This window comes from Vombatus ursinus, unplaced genomic scaffold (assembly GCF_900497805.2).
Source record: "Vombatus ursinus unplaced genomic scaffold, bare-nosed wombat genome assembly UNPS02009205.1, whole genome shotgun sequence".
Lineage (NCBI taxonomy): Eukaryota > Metazoa > Chordata > Mammalia > Diprotodontia > Vombatidae > Vombatus > Vombatus ursinus.
This window is the reverse complement of record NW_020948983.1, coordinates 48986517-49009276: the sequence shown is the minus strand read 5'-3', so window position 1 is coordinate 49009276 and position 22760 is coordinate 48986517.

The window sequence follows — 22760 nt, the reverse complement described above, 5'->3', positions numbered from 1 at the left end:
TTTCATGCTCTAGGTAGCATCTGAAAGGGAAATCGTCAGGATGCCAGCAGCAGAGTTGACTGTTGGGCAGCTTGAGAGCCAGAGCTGTAGGTCACAAGCCACATGAGCTAGGCTTGGAGTCTTGGAGGTCTGCGTCTGTCAGGCAGCCGGCTGACAGCATCCCCGACACTTTGAGCAAGGTGAGACAGGAGTAGAGTGAAGAGGAGTTGATTTTTATTCAGGGCATTTATTCTGAGAATTGTGGATTTGCTCATTTGGAGAGAAATCACAGCCGTGGGAGGCTTAGGGAAAAGGCAGGTTCACCATCTTTATGCAGTGAAAGAACGGTATCTGGAGAGCTACTTGTATCTGGCACAATGGAGACTATAGTTCAGCAGAAAGAACATTGGACTTAGAGGCAGCAGGCATGAATATGTAGTCAAAGGGCTTTGGTTCGGCTCTCATCGATGAGGCTTCTTACCTGTGTGACCTTGAGTGTGTTAATCTCTCCAAGCCTCAGTCTCTAAGACTGTCCTATCATCAGTAAAATGAGAGGATTAGAGAAGCTAGCTGGCCCAGTGAACAGAATAACAGGAATAATAACTCAGGAAGACCTGAGTTCAAATATGGCTTCCTACACTTATTAGCTGTGTGATCCTGGGCGAGTCACTTAACTTCTGTCTGTCTCAGTCTCCTCAACTGTAAATTGAAGGTAGTAATAGCACCTACCTCCCAGGACCAAATGAGTTAATGTTTATAAAGTGCTTAGCACAGTAACTGGCACATAGTAGATTCTTAATAAATGTTCATTTCCTTCCTTTCTTTCTAAAAGGCTGCTAAATTCTCTTCTAGTTCTAAATCTGGAGCGGATGCTCAGTAAAACATTTTAAACTGAAGTGTAGTACATTTTACAGACCATTTGCAAACTTGTAAACAAAATAGTACCTATTACCAACATCATATCATCTTTGAAGTCAATTAGGACTGATTGAATGCTCCCAGGCCTCTAGGCCTTTGGGGCTTTATCTAGTATTGCTTAGAGGTTGCCCACAGGAGCTTAAATCTGTGCCCAAGCAGAAGAAGATACAAAGTTTTCCCTGCTCTGATCTTCAATTTAAAACTTATAGTTTAATTCTTGAGTTGCTTTTTCATTTGGAATCTAAGTAGTGTTTCTTAGCCCTGAAATTCAGTGGTTGTGCGTGACATTCTAGCTAGCGTGAAGTAGCCAGGAGATCTGAGGTTCGAGGAAGATGTGAGTTTTGATGGGAAGAGAAGAAAAAAGGTGGCTAATTAGCTTTAATTGATTGTGCTTTCCTGGGAAACCTTGCTCGAAAATCAGAGTAATCCCTGTATCCAATAGCAGAAAAATACCAACTTTCAAACAAGTACCATACCTGTGAAAAGGTGGGACGTCTGCCATTAGTGAAGTCAGCCTCTTTCAAGTTGTTGTTGCATCGTTTCAGTCTTATCTGACTCCTCGTGATCCCATTTGGGGTTTTCTTGGCAAACATACTGGAGTGGCTTGCCATTTCCTTCTCCACCTCATTTTACAGATGAGGAAACTGAAGCAAACAGAGTTAAGTGACTTGTCCAGGGTCATATAGCTATTAAGTATCTCAGGTCAGACTGGAACTCAGGAAGAGGAGTTTTCCTGACTCCCGCCCCAGCGTTCTATCCACTGCACCACCTAGCTGCACAAGCCTCTTTCAGGAGCCCCCAATAACTAGAGCTCCAGAAATTAAAAGAAGGGGCAAAAAGGAAGTTGACATACCAGATGGCCACAGGGGTCAGATGCCAGAGATACCAACAAAAGAGCTTACTTTTTAGTCTGTGTGGAGGGCAAGGGTAAGGAAAGAACATGGAACATTTGTGTTTCTGCCACTAAACAGTAACATCTATGGAGATAGAAAATGAAAGCTGTCTGTCAGAAAAGAAAAATGAAAGGGTCTGGCATAAATCTCCACTCTAGGTTATGGGGAGAGTAAAATCTTTCTTGAGAAAATGGAAAAAAAACATTAAGAGAAAATGACGAAAGGGAGGTTGGAGGAAAGAGAGAATTCTAACCTCTTTTAAGAAGTCTGGGGTAGAAGAATGTGGCCCAGAGAAGGAAGGGAGGAGAAGATCGCCTGAACATCTAGAGTGAAATAAATACCAGGCATAAGGTTCTTCCCATGGAGAGGGGACCTGGGCCCTTTCAGGAGGAATCCGCTTCTTGTGCTCCAAGGAATGACAACGCCTATCCTGAGAGATGGAAAATTCAAGTCCAGTAACAGTGAGGAAGAAGAAACAAGTAATGATGATAGGTGGCTGAGGAAGCAATTTTTATTTTTCCAGAACATAAACAATAGAGAAGTCTTTCATCTTTCTGGGGTACATACCTGGGACATGAAAGATCCGCCCAAGGCTTATCAAATGTGGCTACTCTCTACATCTGGTGATTCATCTAGGGACAACAGATGCCACCGGAAGGAAATCAGAAAATATTGCTAAGTAAGAATTATGAAATCCTATGGAAGAAACAGAAGACTTGAGGGGCCGTTGGTAATATTTCCATCGTGTTTACTGATAGAAGATAAGGCCTTGAGGAGAAAAAGGAAAATTTTGGAAGTGAATAGCTGTTGAAGAAAATGGTATCTGAGAACAGGATTTGGATTTATGGATAGACAGACAGACAGACAGACAGACAGATAGATAGATAAAGATGAGCTCTCAGCCAGGAATGGAGTGCTCCAAATGAGGGCCGACTAAAACATATTTCTTGGAGTCTCACAAATCTGATAAAGAGTAATTTAAAGAGAAAAATAAAGAAGAGGGAGAATACTTACGTATCTGCCAAGCCAGATACCAGAAAGCTGGCACAACAAGAAAAGGAGCAGAAGAGAGGACCACTAACAGAAGGCAGTGTTTAAGGGGAGAGCCAGCACTAAAACCTATGACTTCAGATGCCTATATACAAATGTACAAAAAGTGGGTACTTAGTAGGTGAATTGGAGAAAATAATGATTAAAATAATAGTAGATACTTATAATAGAGTTTAACATTTTTCATAATGCATTATATATGCTATTTCACTTGAGCTTCAGATCAACGTTGTGAGGTGGGTACTATAGGTATTATTATTACTCTTTTAAAGAGGAAAAACAGTTTCAGATGAATTAATGAATGAAAGTATGAAAAAATCATTTAATAAGCAACTATTATGTACCAAGCACTGTGCTGAGCATAGGAGATACAAATAGAAAATCAAAACAGTCTTTACTCTGAATGAGTTTGTATTTTAAGTGGATGCAAGAACATATTTAGGTGGGTTCATCTGTAAAGTAGATGGAAGGGTCTGTTGGTTCTAAGGGTGCAACCATTCTTTTTCAGCGTGGCTTGGAGAGCCCAGGGGTCTTTATGTTACATTAGATGTCAGATGGCAATTCCTGAGGGTCTGGAGGGCATAGTGTTTGGGCAGATGGTAAGGCCCTTTCCTTCTCCTAGCTAGACCTTGGTCTCTCCTTCCAAGGTCATCTCCTTCCAAGAAGGGAAGAACCCAAATCCTACACTGGCAAAGTCCCTTAAAGGGGTGGAGGAAGTCATGTATAGTGAACAAGCACCTACTATGTGCTAGGAACTATACTAAGTTCTAGGGATACAAATAAAAGCAAAAACCAGTTCTTCAAGGGATTGACAGTACTATATGGGGAAAACAACATGTAAGTAACTATGCAATAATCAAGATATTTTCAGGACAAATTAAAGTTAATATTGGGGAGAAGGCATTAAAATTGAGTTGGGAAAGGCTTCTTCCAGAAGGTGACACTTTAATTGAGACTTAAAGAAAGCCAGGAAAGCCAGGAGGCAGAGAAGAGGAGGGAAGGGAATTCCATGCATGAGAGTGGGGAGATGGAATGTCTTGTGCAAGGAATGGCAAGAAAGCCAGTGTCACTGGATCTCAGGGTAGGTGGAAAGAAATAAGACGTAAGGATGTTGGAAAGGTAGGACGGGACCAGGTTATGAGGGGCATTAAAAGCCAAACAGTATTTATATTTGATCCTGGAGGCAATAAAGAGCCATTGCAATTTATTGAATTGGGGGGGAGGGGTCAGGATAGAGGTGACATGGTCAAATCTACACTTTAGGGAAGATAAATTAAGTTACTTGCACACAGATGATTCTAATGGAAGAAGGCAAATTTGAACTCATAGGAGAGAAAGAGATACAGAGAGAGACAGAGAGAGAGAGATTTGTTTTTTAGATAAGACACTTTTTTGGACATGTCTAATATAGAATTTGTTTTATGCATATTTTTTCTTTTCTTTTTCTTTTCCCATGAGTGGGGATAGATGAGAGAAATGAATGCTTATTAATTGAAAAAAAATAGTTTAAAATAGCAACATATGTTTAGCAGCTATACTCCTCTGAGGAAATTTAGGAACTTGATAGGTGGCCCATGGTGGGGAATATTTGGATGAGAATTAATAGAGGGAGAAACAGAAGTAAAATTCTCTTCAGAAGATAGTACAGACCATCCAAACACTTTTCATTCCTTGATAAATGCTGAAATGCATACATATGTATGCATTTGAATTTATATATATATATATATATATATACACACACATATATATACATATACATATTTTCACTTGCCTCTCAAATTCCTGGGGCAGCTAGATAGTGTAGTGGATAGAGTGCCAGGCCTGAGTCAGAAAACTCATCTTCCTGAATTCAATTCTGGTCTCAGGCACTTACTAATTGTTTGACCCTGGACAAGTCACTTTACTCTGTTTGCCTCTGTTTCTCCACCTGCAAAATAAGATGGAGAAAAGGAAATGGCAAGCCACTTCAATATCTTTCCCAAGAAAACCCCAAATGTGGTCATGAAGAATCAGATGTGACTGAAAAACGACCGAACAACAATGCATTCCTGAGTTTTGTGAGAAATGTCACTCTGAAATAATAGCCTACTTCTGTAAATGAGTCTATAGTTGTATGAGAAGCCTGAAAGGCTAGCCATGGGCTGACCCATCTTCACTTTTTGCTCCCTTGATCAATTGTAATCACCCACCCTCTCCCCAAATTATAGTTCTGGGCATACAAAAAATAAAAATTCTCCAAATCATCAAGACCCTGACCTAGAAGCAATGTAAAAGAGAGTGCATTGTCTCCCCATTAATTAAGTTAACAAGTATTTGAACACTGGAAATTCCAAAGTGAGGTTGAGAGATGAGAAGTGAGGTTAAGAGAACAGAATTTAAAATAACAGAAATGAACATTTACACTTGTATAGTGTGCCACTTTATGTGTACAGCTGGTGGTATAGTAGAGCTCTGGGCTTAGAGTCAGGGATACCTGAGCTCAAATCCAGACTTATACACTTACCAGCTAAGTGACCCTGAGCAACTCACTTAACCCTTGTTTGCCTCAGTTTCCTAAAATAGGATAATAATAGCACCTACCTTGCAGAGTTATTGTGAGAATCAAATGAGATAATATGTCTGGCAGTATACTGTAGGTGCTGTATAAATATTTGTTCCTGTTCCTTTTTACCACTGTATCCTGCCTCACAGGCCTTCAGAAAACACATGCCTTGTAAAAGACATCTCAAGATTCATTAAGCAGTCTTGTTTCTGTACTGTTATTTCATCCTGAGACCTATACAGCTGTACCGTCCCCTTGAATAAAATTCTTGAGGACATGTAAATCACGCAGAGGGTAAATTCTTAAAACAACCCCTACTCCAACATGGATGACTTGCCACAGAGTCATCCAAATTATGAGGAATGGACACCAGAGATCGACCCTGTCTCTGGCCCCAGGTTACTAGCCTCCATTCTCCTACATGTGAACTACAGATGCATTTGATGAGCAGATTTTGGAGAAAAGATAGGTAGGATACAATTACCAAAAATTTCATAGGGGGAGTCAGGCTAAGAAGGATGAATGCCTTTAAAAATAAAATTGTGCAGCACGAACAGAAATGATTACAACAAGGAGAAAATAAGCAGCTATCTGAAGATACTGGTGGGACTCTGAAGATCTCATCAAACCAATTCAAATTTTTAAAAAGACAGGCTTAGAAGCTCGAATCAAGGTAATAAAGGATAAATATGAAAGAAGGGCATAATCTTCTAAGATGTGTCTGGAATGCTAAAACCTAGAATGAGTTAAAGTTGGGCATGAATGCCAACGACTTCAAAATGGCATTTTTTAAAAGTTTTTTTTTTTAGTTGTGGAAAATCGAAGACATGTTAAGACTGTTCTTGGTGAGTGGGATGATGATAATGGACAATAGTGAGAAGGTTGAAAAACTCGTTTCTTATTTTGCTTCTGTTTTCTTTCACAAGGAGAATGATCTTTATGTTGGGAATTATAGAATAAAAATGGTTGAGAATTGAAATAGCATAAGTGATATCCAAAACAAAATTCTTTTTTCCGTCTTTCCTTCCTTCCTTTTCTTCCTTGCTCTCTTCCCTCCTTCCTTCCTTCCTTCCTTTTCTTCCTTGCTCTCTTCCCTCCTTTCTTTCTCTTTCTTTCTTTCTTTCTTTCTTTCTTTCTTTCTTTCTTTCTTTCTTTCTTTCTTTCTTTCTTTCTTCCTTCCTTTCTTTCTCTCTCTCTTTCTTTTTTTTCTTTCTTTCTTTCCTGTCTTTTCCTTAGTTATTTCCCTTCATATTATCATGGCTGTATAAATATTTTTCTGCTTCTTCTCATTTCATTTTCCATCAGTGCACACAAATCTTCCTTAATTTCTCTGAATTTATCATATTAATTGTTAGGACAAAATAATATTCCATTCCATTCACATGCCTCCATTTGTTCATCAAGTCTCCAATGTATGAGCACCCACTTTGTTTCCAAGTCTTTGCTACAGTAAAAAGTACCGTTATGAATCTATCTATACACGTGAGTCCCTACCCTTCTTCCCTGACCCTTTCATGGTACGCATGTAGTAGTGACATTGCTGGGCCAAAGGATGTATGTGGTTTAGTGACTTTTAGGGTATAGTTCCAAATTGCTTTTCAGAATGGTTGAACCAATTCGTAGCTCTACCAAACAGTGCATTAATGTGACTGCCCTACCATAAACCCTTCAAAATATCAGCCATTTTCATCTTTTGACATTCTGCAGGGTATGAGGTAGAATCTCAACAATCAATTGCTTTGATTTTCCTTTCTCTTATTATTAATGAGTTTGTGAAGTCAGCCAATAAACATTAAGTGCCTTCTATGTACCAGGCACTGTGCTAACCACTGGATGTGTTGTTACCAAGAACCAATATGGCTTCATCAAGTATAGGTGATTCCAGGCTAAACAAATTTCCTTTTTTGGCAGGGTTATTAGACAGGGATTAGATAAGATTGGTTATTAATTTAGGGATGCCATTGACATTTGAGTATTGCATGATGGAAAGAATATTGAATTTGAAGTCAAAGGACCTGAATTTGAATCACAGCTCTGCCATTTACTACTGGTGCAACTTTGGCAAATCACTTAGTCTCTTTAGTCTTCAGTTTCCTCATCTATAATATGGAGGTATATTAGGAAGGAAGAAAATAAGCATTTATTAAACTGGCCCACTCTGTACAAGGAGGACTAGCACCTCGGTGTGAGCCCTTTTCAGGGCTGCTCATCCACCTTTGGGGTCTACCTCACACTCAATTCCCACCTGTGGCTCCAAGAAGCTGTAGCACACACTGTGGCCACACCTCAATAAACCATTTTGGCAAATGGGCTAAACCAGGTTGAGGGTAACCTATGAGTCTTAAGCCCATCAGTGAGTTGGGGGGGATTGTCTACTTCAAGCATATGAAGACTTCCCCCTACAGAATGGGCAGACAAGAATAGTCTTCAAAGAGCCATCAAAGTGGCTGAACGAGGCCCTGTGGCGCACTTAGAGCTTGGTCAGACATCAACGACGCCAAGGTCGTCTACCGCATCCTGGGCCATCGCCAGTTGTCTTGACTTTTGTCCTGCCACTGGAGTTTGATGACTCTGGGAGAGAGAGTGAGGCTCAGGACTTTGTGTAACTCTGCCTCACTTAAATCCAATTCACTCAGGAGTCAAGACATCACCTGTGATGTCATTGGTCCTCTTTGAAAATAAAGGACAAACAACAACAACTATGTCCCCCCCCCCCCGACACCATGCTAAGTACTCTACAAATATTGTCTCATTTGATCTTCACAACAACTCTGGGAGGCAGGTGATATTATTCCCATTTACAGTTGAGAAAACTGAAGCTGCCAGGTAAGTGACTTATTCATGGTCACACAGACACAGATTAAGTGTCTGAGGAGATTTAAACTCAGATCTTCCTGACTCCAGGCTCAGCTCTCTATCTACTGTGCCACCTTGCTTACTCTCAGACTTCTAAAGGTCCTTTACAGCATGGAATCAATGATCCTATAGTACTTATATTTTAGAAAAGTATTTGACAAAGTTTATTTTGCCATCCTTGTGGACAAGATAGGGATGTGGACTGGATGATGATACATTTAGGTGGCTTTAGAACTAGTTGAAAAGCTGTATGCAAAGAATAAACACGGATGGTTTGAGGTTTTCTCAGAAAGTGATTTCATAGGGGGTGATTCAGTGCTTGGACTTTCTACCGTTTGGCATTTGATCAAGGCCTCTGATGAGGATGTAGGTAGCATGCTGGCTACATTTGCAGATGCTCTGAAGCTGTGTGGGGCATTGCTTCCTCATAACCAACTGGAGGCTTGCAAATGCAAACTGCATTACTTTCTGCAGTGTTATAGAGGAGATTCCAGTTCAGGCATGGCTTGGACTAGCTGGCCTCTGAAATCTGTTTCAACTCTGAAATTCTCTGATTCTTTGAAATTGATTTTTGCCAAAAATCTTGGCTCTTTCTAGTAGATTTCATGGAATATGGAACTGCAGTTAATATCTAAAACCACAGAACTTTAGAGCTGGAAGGCACCTTTGATGTCATCTAATCCAATGATGTCCCTTACAAATAAGGGACCTGAAGCCCAGAGAAGTAAAAGACTTCCTCAAAAGGTGACACTGCCATTTAGTGGGATTAGAAGTCCCCTATCCTGATTCTCAGTTCCCTGCTCTTTATACTTTTCATTTTGCTTCTCGTACAAACATGAATGACATCATTTAATATGACTCAAATTATTTTCACATATGTTGATCTTGGTCATATGTAATTTCTACTATATTCATGCTATAATGGCATTTCATTTTCCTTGCTTTTGTACTTAAAATATCATTTCCAAGATTAAATCTAAGGTAAAAATTCTCTACTTTCTCATGCCACCCCTTTTCTCTCCCTCCCTCCCCAAGCCTAAAGAGAGGCTACCATTTTGTCCTCTCTTGGATGAGGTAGAGGACGTGAAACGTCTTGACCTTGTTTTCTTTTTTTTCCCCTTGTTTTCAATTAAGGCAACAATCTCTCAACCTCTAGGCTCCCCAGTTTGCTTGAGAATGTTGGACCATTGAGCACTTGTACCTAATCCCCCATCTACCCAGTAGGAAGGAAAAGCCAGGGACTTGTTACCTGCAGCCCCTTCAGTGAGAAAAGAAGTCTCAAGTCATTTCAGGCATGATTGTGAGGGCTGGAAATAATTGGATCACTCGGAACAGCATCATGATCATACAAAAGTATTTATTAGGTATCCACACGTGGGCACTGAATAAAGCAGGTTAGGCAGCTGTGATCCCAATTGCTTTTTTGGAGTTTTCAATCTAGGGCAGGCTGTACTGATAAGAAGCAAGAAGTACCCAAAGACATTTAACCTGCCTGTACACTTGATGCTAAAACAATTGGTTGGAAAGTCAAGAACCTGAGTAACCAGCCAATTATTTTGTCTAAATAGCAACAGGTAGCCCATTTGTTTTTTGTATACTTGATCAAATGTTTTGATGTTGTGTAAATAAACAACTAAAATGTTTCTCTTGAAGTGTAACTAAATAAAAGTGGCCTGAGCATAAATCAAAGTAAATCTCCGCCCCCACCCCCACCCCAGTATTTTCCTACTTATTCCCTTGTTCACTTTTGTACAAGGAGTGCCAGTTGAGTGCACTTTAAAAATAAGGTATTTTCAGGCTAGGGCTACGGCATTAAGTAGTAATATTTACAAAATGGGTTATCTATCGTGGGATCATAGCCTTAGAGCTGGAAGGGGCTTTGGAGGTCATAAAGGCCAACCACCTCATTTAATAGTGAAGGAAGTTGAGGCTCAGAAAAATTAAGTGACTTGCTCACAGTCACATAGCTAATCAAAACCCAGGACAGAATGTGAACCCAAGCCTTCCCATTTCCATTTCTAGTTCTCTCAAGCTGATTATACACACACACGCACACACACACATGTATATACACATAGGCACACACACATATACACACGTGTATATATACACACATATGTATGCACACACACGTATATATACACATATGATGCTATAGGCCAAGAAAGGAAGCATGGCATAATGGAGAGGGAGGGACTTGTTCAGGAAGACCCGGGTTCAAATCTTATACCAGACACTTATTAGTACGACCATGAACTAAAGTTTTCTGAATTTCAGACAACTTTCTAAGACGTATCTTTTAAATCGATAGTTCTCAAAGTATAGTCTGAAGACCTGCTTTAGGGAATCCACAAGGTCAAAACTATTTTCACAACACCAACATATTTTAATTTTAATATGATAATTATTCATATATATGGGTATATAGATATATGATAACGTTATACATATATCTGTCTACCTGTTTGTCAGATCCACTGACATAAAAACTCTTCGGGTGTCTTCAATAATTTTTAGGAGAATCAAGGAGTCCTAAGACTGAAAAGTTGGAGAACTGCTGTTCTAAGCTATAGATAAGCCATTGTGGACACTTCTCACACCCATTAATGATAATGATAATAATAGCAGCTTGAATTTATATAGAGATTTAAGTTTTGCAAAGATATATATATATACATGTATATATATATAGATATACACATATATGTGCACACACATATATGTATATATGTTATTTGATCCTTGTTATATCCTTTTGAAGTAGGTACTATTATTACCCCCATTTTATAGATGGGAAATAGGCTGAGAAAGGTTGAATAACTTCCCTAGGGTTATATAGCTAGTAAGTGTCTGAGGCAAGATTTGAACTCAGGTCTGCCTGACTCCCAAGTCCAGCACTTTATCCATTAAGCCATCATAACTTTTTGATCTAGTGTGTGTCATAGGATTAAGAACGGAAGAAACCTTAGAGATAATCTATTCCAACCTCCTCATTTTTCAAGTGAGGAAACTGAGACCTAGTAAAGTGAATCAAATGTCCAAAGGCATACAGACAGTAAGTAATAGAACCGGGATTGCAGCTGAGGTCTTCAGACTCAAAACAAATGAGTCATTTTGATGTTTAGTTCTAGGACCTTAATAATGATAAGAGTACTTGTTCTGTAAACATGGCACATATATCTTCACAAGCTAGAGCATCTTAACAAAGCTGTGAACATCTCAGCCATAAAACACAATATGGTTATCCCTTCCACATTTCGACTTTCCCCATCGAAGTTTTGATATATCACAGGTTAGCATAAGAAATTAAATGGGAACTTTTTGGGTGTTTTGTGCTGCAGACAATACATAAAGGCCAGCAGATGACACAGAAAAGTTTAGAAACTTATAAATGCCTAAAAGATGTATATTGTATGATATTGTATAATATTGTATAATATCAACCTAAATTTTACAGCAAGATACTATAAACACTCCATAAAAAAAAAGAAAAAAATCAGACTTCTCTGGTACAAAGGGAGGGCCAAAAAATTTTACATGGATTTTCCAAATCGTAGTGGCACTACGGCCCTAATCCCCACTATGTGGAAGGGATAATAACTATACAAATTTGAGAAGATTCACTTGTATTTCTAGGCTGATTGACTTATTCTTCAATATTTATTGAGATTGACATGGAGGAAAATTGAAAAGAATAGGTCTTTTTGTGATTAAAGAATTTAAAAATGGAAACTTTGCCTAAAATGATATTTTGATCTTTTATATCATGATCATGGCTAATTGTGGCAACAGGAAAGAATGGTGAACAAAGTCATGGGGGAAAGGAAGGTTCTTTTTATACTTCTGTTTAAAGAATAGCATTACTTTGAGTTAAGAATCTATGCCTTGTTACAGGTTTCAGTACTAGGTAGTACTGATTTAGTTTGGGGTCTTGCTATTAAATATGTATGTTGATTTAGTTTGGGGTCTTGCTATGCAATGATAGTCAAACGTGAAATTTATTGTTTATTTTGGTTCTTATTGTCTGTAAGAAAGGCAAACCATTCGAAAAAAAAAAGAAAAGAAATCTAACATACAATTAGCCTGGAAATGTCAACAAGACCCTAATTAATCAATACACTTCTTCCCTGTGATATATGATCTTTAACTTTTTTTGATTATATGTCTATACCAGGAAACACAAAAGCCAGGAGTTTGATGAGAGAACAAAAGTCTTCTCCATTCTCTCCCAGGAATCCCCTCTGTGTCGAGCTCATGTTTATCTCCTGGAGAGAACTGTTGTATTGTGTCTGGCACATACTAAGTACTTAATAAATTCTTGTTACTTTTGTCATATAGCTAGTGGTTGATGTGATCTCAGATCAGAAAATTCCCCTTGCCTAGAATGTTCTCTCCCCTTGTATACTCTCATCTATGTCCTATTTTTCTTTTGAGGCCAACTCATCTCTGGCTTCCTTCAAGTTCTAACTATAATCTTTTCTTCTACAGGAAACCTTTCCCAACCCCTCTTAATTCTAGTGCTGCCCCTTTTTTAATTGTTTTTTATTTGTTCTGTATATAGCTTATTTGTACATATTAGTTTGCTTATTGCATATTCTGTTTGCTTTCACATTGGACTGTGAATTCCTTGAAGACAAGGACTGTCTTTTGCCTCTTTTTGTATCTCCAGCACTTAGCACAGTGCCTGGCATACAGTAGGAGCTTCATAAATGCTTACTGACTGACTGACATCCTCCATGAAGCCCTCTCTGAATCACATCAGACTTCTCTGAACTCCTAGAGCATTTATTGACTAGTCCACTAATGTGGTATTTAGTATATACTATTCTATGTGGGTATTTAGCTTTTATCTACATACACCTTTCTCAACTATGTTATAGTTATATGGCCCCAGAGGGTAAGGGCCATCTCTTAGACCTCCTTGTCTTCTTAGGACATAGGAAGCACAAGAGATACCAGTAAATACTGGGTATTGATATTGTAGGATCATAAATCTAGAACTAGATAGCATCTCTAGTCCAATCTCCTCATTTTATATACAAAGAAATGGAGGTCTTCTGATCTACTCAAAGTTGCACAGGTAAGTGAGAGGCAGAGGGAAGATTTGAACTCAGGTCCTCTGACGCTACAGCCATTTTCCTTCTCACTGCACCACATTGCCTCCTTAGTTTTTAGACGATTTAGGCTATGGACAACCTTCCACAGAAGTAGGGAGGCCAGGTCATTTAAGTCTACCTTCTGTTATAGGGATCTGGGAGTTTTCAGATCATAATGGCTTTTTACTTTGCTTATTTCTCTATTCTTATCCGCCTGCTCTCTATATTAATTCCAGGAAATGTTCTTTCCATTTCAATTTCCTCATTAGCACCACCACTTCCCCAGATCCAGTCCCCATCAAGTTCCTGCGTCTTCCTTAGGGTTCAGCCATTATTGGCTCAGTCTAGTCACTAGACTCTAGTGCCTCTGTTTCCTCAAGCTATTATCCTAGGTGAAACCCAGACCAACGCAAGTCAACAAGCATTTATTAAGGGCCCACTATGTGCCAGAAACTTGGGCATACAAAGAAGGGCAAAAGACAGTCCCTGCTCTCAGTGAGCTCACAGTGTAATGGAGAGACAATGTGAAGCAACTATGTATAAATGAGATATATTACACACAGGATAAACTGGGGATAATCTCAGAGGGAAGATACAAGCATCAAGGATGATCAGAAGAGGCTTCTTTTTTGTTGTTGTTGCTTTTTTAAATAGTATTTTATTTTTTCCAGTTACAAACAAATACAGTTTTTTTTAGTAAGGCAATTGAGGTTAAGTGACTTGCCCAGAGTCACACAGCTAGGAAGTATTATGTGTCTGAGGCCACATTTGAACTCAGATCCTTCTGACTCCAGGGCCAGTGCTCTATCCACTATGCAACCTACCTGCCCCACAAATACAATTTTTAACATTCATTTTTTAAACAATTTTGAGTTCCAAGTTTTCTCCCTTCCTCCCTTGCCACCCCCTTCCTAAGATGGTAAGCAATTGGATATAGGTTGTGTATGTGCAATCATGTAAAATATATTTCCATATTAGTCATATTGTAAAAGAAGAAACAAGTCAAAAGAAAAGAATCATGAAAAAAATAAAGTGAAAATAGTATGCTTTCATCAGTATTCAGAACAGGAGAGGCTTCTTGCAGAAGGTGGAACTTTAGCTGAGACTTAAAAGAATCCAGGAAAGTCAGGAGGTAGAAATGAGGAAGGAGGTAGATCTAGGCTGAGAGGACAGACAGTGAAATACCTGGAATAAAGAGACAGAATACCTTCTGTGAGAATCGCGTTGAGGCCAGCATCACTGAAGAATCATAGATTATGTGAAAGGGAGAGATGTGTAAGAGGAATAGAAAGGTAGGAAGACTTTAAAAGCCAAACAGAAGATTTTATATTTAATCCTAGAGGTAATTAGGAGGCACTGGAGCTTTTTGAATAGGTGGGATGACCTGCACTTTTGGAAGAGCAGTTTTGACATCTGAAAGAAGGATAGATTGGTGTAAGGACAGACTTGGGACAAGGAGATCAACCTGTAAACTATTACAACAGTTCAGGCACAAGATGGCACAAGACCACCAGGGTGATGGCAGAGCAAAGAAGGGGGCTATACAAGAAATGGTGCAAGGGTAGAGATGATGGGACTTGGCAACTGATTGGATATGATGGTAAGAGAAAAAATAAAGTGCACAGGATGACAGCTAGGTTAGCCTGGGTGACTGGGAGGATAATGATGCCTTCAACAGCAACTCAGCGTTAAGAAGAGGGGAGACTTTGGGGGGGAAGTATGATGAGTTAGTTTTGAATTTGTTGAGTTTAAGATATCTATAAGACATCCGTTTCAAGATATCTAATAGACAGATAGAGATGCAAATTTGGACATAAGGAGAGAGGTTAGGCCTGATACTTAGAACCGAGAATCATCTCCATGGAGATGATTATTGAATTCAGGGGAGCTGATGAGATCACCAAGTAAAATAATAGAGAAGGAGAGGAGAATAGGGCATAGGACAGAACTTTGAAGGAAGCCCACCAATCCACCAATCCACCAATCAGAACTCTAACCTGTGAAAGTCACCTACAGCCTCAGTTTTACCCTGGCTGGAAGGATTCGGTGGACCAAAGAGCTTGCTTTTTGGGAGGGTGAGAGGGATTGGATAAGGGGGCTCTCTGCACAGCTGAACCGTCTGCAAGCTGCTGCCTTCCTCACAGTTTGTTGTCAGTGTGATGCGGTTATCTGCTCATGACCTTTTTAGACGTGACACTAAGTCTAGCTGAGGCTCTGTGAGCCCAGAAACGTATTACGTGATCAGTAATGCGTGGAGTTGCTCTCTTCATGTCAGATGAGAACGCTGTTCAGTTTCTCTAGACCCATTTTATCGTCTCTAAAACAGAAAGCTTGATGCTGGATTAGATACTTGCTATAGTGCTCTACAATTCTAGATTCAATGACCTTCTGACCCCAGGGTCCTAGGACTGAAGCTGTTCTCTCCTCTCCTCTCACTTCGCAGCCAGACTCAAAATGAGTCACGCCTGGGGACACATAAGGTGCAAAGTTAACGAATGGGCAGATGGGCAGCTCCCACTGCGGTTTTCAGACCCACTGGCATTCTTCTTCAATCTTGATTGCTTACCTCTGACTCTTTGTAACATACCCATTCCATTTCCTGGGGTTGGATCCTCTTAGTATCTTGATAGTGTTTATTGATATTATTAATCCATAATTTTCTCTCCCTATCTTTTCAGCAGCTAGGAGGGGCAGTGGATAGAGCATTAGGCCTAGATTCTGGAAGACAAGTTCAAATCCAGCCTCAGACACTTACGAGCTGTGTGACCCTAGGCAAATTACATTACAAATTATATTGCATCAAAAAAAAATTACAGTTTCCCCAACTATAAAATGGGGATAATTAAAGCACCTGCCTCCCAAGGTTGTTGTGAGAATCAAATGAGATATTTGTAAAGTGCTTAGCACAGTGATTGGCACGTAATAGGTGCTTAATAAATGCTTCTTTCCTCCCTTCCTTCCTTCCTTCCTTTCTTCCATTTTTTCTTTCTTCCCTCCCTATATCCCTCCTTCATGCCTTCACTCCCTCCCTCCTTCCCTTCCCTTCCCTACTCCCTACCTTTCTTTTTTCTTTCTTTCCTTCCTTCCGTCCTTCCTTTCCTTCTCACCGATACTCTATGATTCTATGAAAAACCATCTCAGTAAATATTTATATTTATTCAATGTATTTATCCCCTTCTGCTCTCCCCCACACCCCCACCTCATAACAAAAGGCACCCTGGTGTAGTGGAGAGAGAATCAGCTTGGAAGCCAGGATGACCCAGATTCAAGTCTCCAATACATATTAGCAGTGTATGACCTCTGACCTAAGTCAGTTCACTTTAACCTCCCAATATTAGGCAACCCTCTTAGATTTTAGGTTTCCAGCCTGAATTGGTAGAAGGCATTATCTTAGCCAGGAGTTCCCTGTACCAATGAAACCATATGTCTAGTTCTTTTCCCTTTATTCCCCAAAGCTCCCATTGAGAGTTACACAGTTTTAATAGCATATCTACTACTTGGTTTTGGTCCATTGGCCCTGTTCATTCTCACTTCTCTTTGAGGTAACACTACGTTTGTATCTTTTTTTTAGTTGCCTCCTACTAAAGTCACTGATTCAATTCAATAGATTCATTTCCCCCCTTTACTTTACCCTTTGGCATATAATTAGCCATTTGCTCAGAGTTTTGAAGTCTGTTTATTTGAAATTCATCAGTAAGTGAATCCTCTGGGAGTTATTCTCAATTACAAATTGATGACTAATTGTGCAGAGATCACTGTTGCTTTGGAGATGCTCCAACTATGATTGTTTGGTGAACTAACTCCTCCTTTCTACCAAACATTTAGTGAAGAGTATTTTGTAGATATTGAAACTATCTATACCAGGAATATCTTGCATAGCTCGGGGCAGGGGGGGGTGAACTATGAGTTCATACTCCCTCCATTTTGGCTTAACTTTATATTCTTTTTAGAATTCAGACAAGTAATATTTATGGAAGACAATGGATTCTTGATTTTGTTTTGCATAGCTAAGGATAATTTCTAACACAAATTGCCCAAAGATGCCCCAATATGCTATTTTACTGGATACAATATTGGGACAATTAACGTCACACATTTTTGCCAACACCATATATTTGCTTATATTTTTAATATACCTTGGGCTTTTTTGTCCTTCCAATCAGAGGTAGGTCACATGAGCTCCTTTATTCAGTGTTTATAGATAGAATAAATCTTATTCCATGTTCATTACTACTCTAGAGTGATTAGGTGACAAGCAAGAGAATTTGGTAGTTAATTGGTAAGCAACTCAAGGGGGAATAGAAAGACTGGCACACACAGGAAAAGAATAGGGAAGAAATAAATAAGAAATAATAAGCTATCAATTAAGAGGAAATTATGCCCTAAGATTTAAGGAGTTTGCAACCTTATGGGGAAATTTTGTCCAGGGAGATTTTCAACTAGAAAATGAAAGAAGTCTCTTGTTCATTTTTTGGAATGTATTAGAATTAATTACTAATGATAGTTAACATCTATATACCACTTTAAAGATTACAAAGTGCTTTATATGTATTGTCTCATTTGATCCTCATAATAACCCTGTAGATGTTATTATTATTCCCATTTTACAGAGGAAAAAACTGATGCTGGGAGGTTAAATGACTTGCCCAGGGTCATATCACTAGTAAGCATCTGAAGCAAGAAATGAACTCATCTACTTGACTCCAGATCCAGTGCTTCGTCCTCTGTGATGAATTGTGCACTAAATTCCAAATCTGGTAGATTCATAATACAATCACATCAGGTAAAGCATAGGCTATCTAGTTCTTTATACTTAGGACCATAGATTTAGAGTTGGAAAGGGCTTAAGTGATCCTCCAATCTAACCCCCTTATTTTATAGAAGAAGGAATCATGGCCCACATTGGTTATGACTTACCTAATCTCAAAGAGAAAATGGCAGTGCTGAAATTTGAACCCAGGTCCACTGACCCCCAATGCAGAAACATGAAAAAGGAGTCTATGAAAGACTTTTAAGTTGTTTCCCCCATTATATCTAATAGTATTTATTTAAAAGATTACAGAAAAAAAGTTTAGGATCTAGGGATAGTAGGAACCTTAGAAACTATGTATCCCAACCCTACCATTTTCCAAGAAATAAATCCAGAGAGGTTAAATAATTTATTCATAGTCATTCAGGAAGTAAATAGTAGAATGGAGATTCAAACCCAAATCTTCCTACTCCAAATCCATTGCACTCCCTACTACAGCAAACACAGGATCCAATTGACTTAATTTCCCTTTGCCTATAATGATAAACTGTTATAAAATCATTAAAGTGGGGCAGCTAGGTGGCTCAGTGAGTAGAGCACCAGCCCTGGAGTCAGGAGGACCTGAATTCAAATCTAGCCTCACACTTACTAGCTGTGTGACTCTGGGTAAGTCACTTAACCCTAATTGCCTCCCCCAAAAAAACAAAATAAAAAAAACATTAAGGCATGCCTTCTGCAGCTAAATATAGGGAACTTATACTTGTCTTTTCTCCTTGTTTTGAAACCTTAGGGCTGCTATTATAATAACTCATATTTCAAAATGATTTTAAGGTTTTCAAAACATTTTCTCCACAATATCCCCGTGATTAATATTAAGTATTATTATTGTTACCATCCTCACTTTAGGGATAGGGTATAGGGACTGGATGTGTGATTTCACTGGTATATAAGGAACTCCCAAATGAGGGACTCTTAAGGCAAGTCAATGATTTCTGAACATTTTATGATCTTTGAGAATTGAGCAGTGCACTGAGAGATTGAATAATTTGCCTAGTATCACACAGCCAGTCTAGGTCCTTTAAGCCACATTGCCTCTCACTTTAAAGAAGAGAAAATGGAGTGTCAGGGAGATTAAATTAAATTACCTAGAATCATATACCTTATAAAAGTCGATCAAGACTTGAACCTGTGTCTTCTGCCCCAAAATCAGTACTCTTATCGATACACTATATCACCTTTTAGTAAATTCCTAGCCCTTTCAACTAGTCCTGAAAAGTTAGGGACAAGGTTGTCAACTCACAAAACTAACTGGGTTCTCACTTGTGCCCTGACCAGTGCTATGCTAGCTCTCCTAGACCATATTTATAGGGCTTTAAGAAAACTATCGTCATGTTGGTGGAAGCTTCTGGCTTCATGGGAAAGATTCTCCTCTCAAGGAAGCCAGAGCAGGAGATACCTCAGGGTTCTGCAAACATTAGGAAAGGGCCCTGCAATCCAAACAACAACTAGCTTCATTCATTCCTACTGAAAAATTAACTTTGAGCCCAGCTACCAAAAGCCTGCTTGTGTGGTTTCGAAATTCCTCTGAGCTGTTTTCCCTGTGTGAAAAACAGAAGAAGCAGGGACTTGTTTGTAGCCTCTATCCCTGGATATTATTAGCACATATAACAATGACCTCCTCTAGACATGTGAAGAATGGCATCTTTAAGAAAAAACAATTAATTTATAATACATATTATAACATAATATATAATATATATATAATTTCTGACTATATCCATTCCCCTTTACCTACCCAGCAAGCCATCTTTTATATTAAAGAACACAAAGAGGGAAAAAAGTGTTTTAGCAAAACTAACCAACACATTAACCAAGTCTAACATTCTTTTCACACTCATAGTCTCCTACAACTGCCAAGAAGGTAAGGAAGGTTATTTTTTTAACCGACATATTAAAAAGCAGAGCATTTGCCTTTTATAGATATAGACATCATAGACAGAAACAAAATAACTAAAGACCTAAAATACAGAAGCAAAATACACATTAACTGGTCTTGACATCTGGGATCCTTATGAAACATGGGACTTCTCCTTTTCCCAATAAGATGCCAATTTTTAGTGTGGCTTTTTTTTTTTTTAAAGAAATAAGGATTGCATTTGAATGAGAAAAGTGGCTGCAGCATATCTGGATGTTATCTCCCTCTCTCTTTTATAGGGAAAACTGAAAAATCAGGACTTTCTAACCAATGACCCAACCTGCTACTTGGTGCAATTTTTCTCCATATGCCTCTTAGGCATATATTACTTTTCCATCTATATCAACTTGGATTCCCAGCTCAAAGCATCTTTGTTAGATGGGCAATTTGTTCCCAAAAGCACTGGAAACAGCTGCAAAAGGAGACACATATTTCACGAGCTGTGGCATCATGCCAGTCTGATACGACAAATATTGCTTTCAAGGATGCTTTCCAGTGTCTGAGCTCAGGCACAGCATGCAGCGGAGGTAAACAGAACCCAAGCTTAATGCATATTCAGGAGGTATCCCACTCTCCTGTGCCGTGTAATGAGTGCCCACTGGGTAGTTTGCATTACTGTTAAGAGCATACCGGTGGCTATACCAAATGAAACTCACATACTAAAATATCGTAATCAGATTCCTAAGGGCACTACTTCCCCCTACACTCCCCGCCTCTTATTCTTCTAGTGCTCAACACTTACAGATTTTTTCCCCCCTGGAAATGTTATTCATGCAATTCTTAGATTTTAAAATATTGTGCTAGAAAAGGAATGAATTATATTTGTTGTATAAGTTTATGTATATGCATATATACATACATATATTTGTATATATATATGAAGTGTATATATGCATATATTGATATATCTACTTGTCTATATAGGTCCTTTCAAAGGCAACCCAGATAGCATCAAGGGCCCTTTTTTAAGCTCAGGTCCTGATAATATGCATAAATAGGCTTTTCACTGAGTGGATGATGGACTCATTCTTTCATCCTGATTGATAATTAGAACCAACAAAGAACAGATCAGCACAAATCACAGGGGCAAAAACATCTGGGACCCAATTTAATGTGAATACCCCAAAACATCTTCAGTGGTAATTGCACTGCTAGTGCAAAGTAGTTTTCAGAGTTGTTTTTTCAAATGATACAGATTAGCTCCCACCACGAAAAAAATATAGACTTCTTGGAAAAGCATTAGGGAATTTCCATTGAGCCCCTGATTTGTTGGACAGCACATATGTTGACCTCATTTAGATATACTCTGGCATATGTTTTCAGGATAAAAATCAAGGGCCCTGAATACTACTGCTACTTCCATGTCTAAGTAGTCTGACGAACAAGTTCATCTCTGAAGTGATTTTATTTTTTTTAATTTTAAATAACTATTTTATTGACATTCATTTTAAAACATTACTGTTACTTCCCCCAATCTCTCAATTCCAGTGTCTCCCCTCTATTAATTATTTCCTATTTATCCTGTATATAGCTTGCTTTGTACATATTTGTTTGCATGTTCTCTCCCCCATTAGATTGTAAGCTCCTTAAGAACTATCTTTTACCTCTTTTGTATCCCCTATAAATATTGATTAATTGAAATCCTCTCCTCTTTCTTTTACACCATACTCTATAGTCTTGGTTTTCTTCCTATTTCTGAGTTTACTTCTTTCTTATCTCTTTTACTGGCCTCTCTGCCTCCTCCTATGCCCTACCTTTAGCCATTTGCTAGTCTTGTTCTATGGTTCATTGGTTATCTCACCTCTTTCTTCAAAAAAAATGTATTAAACACTTAACATTGAAAATTAATATAATGAACAAAACTTATTTTGCATTTAAAATAATTTCAGTGCATAAGGCGCAATTTTCCAGTCATTCCTCCTAACCTGGGGTGTGCTGGTAAATGTTTAACAACCAAATCTCCATAAAGTTCAGAAATTTCATCCATTTTCATGGCTTTAGTTATTGTTCCAACACAGACAGTGCCTAAATCTGCACCTTTAATTCTGACCTAAATCTACATCTTTAATTTTCTCTCCAACTTTCGGCCCTGGTTTCAAATGGGCTACGAGAAAATTTAGACTTGTGAAAGAAGATAAAACACTTTTTAGTTCAACTGAAAATATTTAGGAATAATGTTTTCTCTAATCTACAAACCCTTTCCATGCTTATCTCCTTAGGTGGGATAGGTGGAAGACAAAAGGCCTTTCTTAGGGAAATCTGTTAAAGGTGGTAACTGAAATTATAACTGAGAGTACCTCTTGACTGATTGAGAATATTGCTTTCTCCCACAAGGACCACAAAAGATGTGAATCGAAAGAACAGCCATTAAGCAATCAAAAGAGACTGTTGCAAAATGACAACAAACAAGCATGGCCTCAAACAAGAGACATGAAAAAAAAGACATCATCCATCTCCTTTGAAGAGGTGAGGGGTCCATGGATGTGGTGTGTTACATATATTTTCAAACTCTTTCACTATGTCAATCAGTTTTGTTTCTTTTTCTCCCCTTCTTCATGTTTTTTTTTTCTTTAAAAATATTATTTGTTATATAGGAAGACTTTCAGGGACTGAGAGAAGAGGAGGGATTCTGGGAAAGTTTTTGGTGATTAAAAAAAATATATCAATACAAATTACTTTAAAAGAAAAATAATATTCC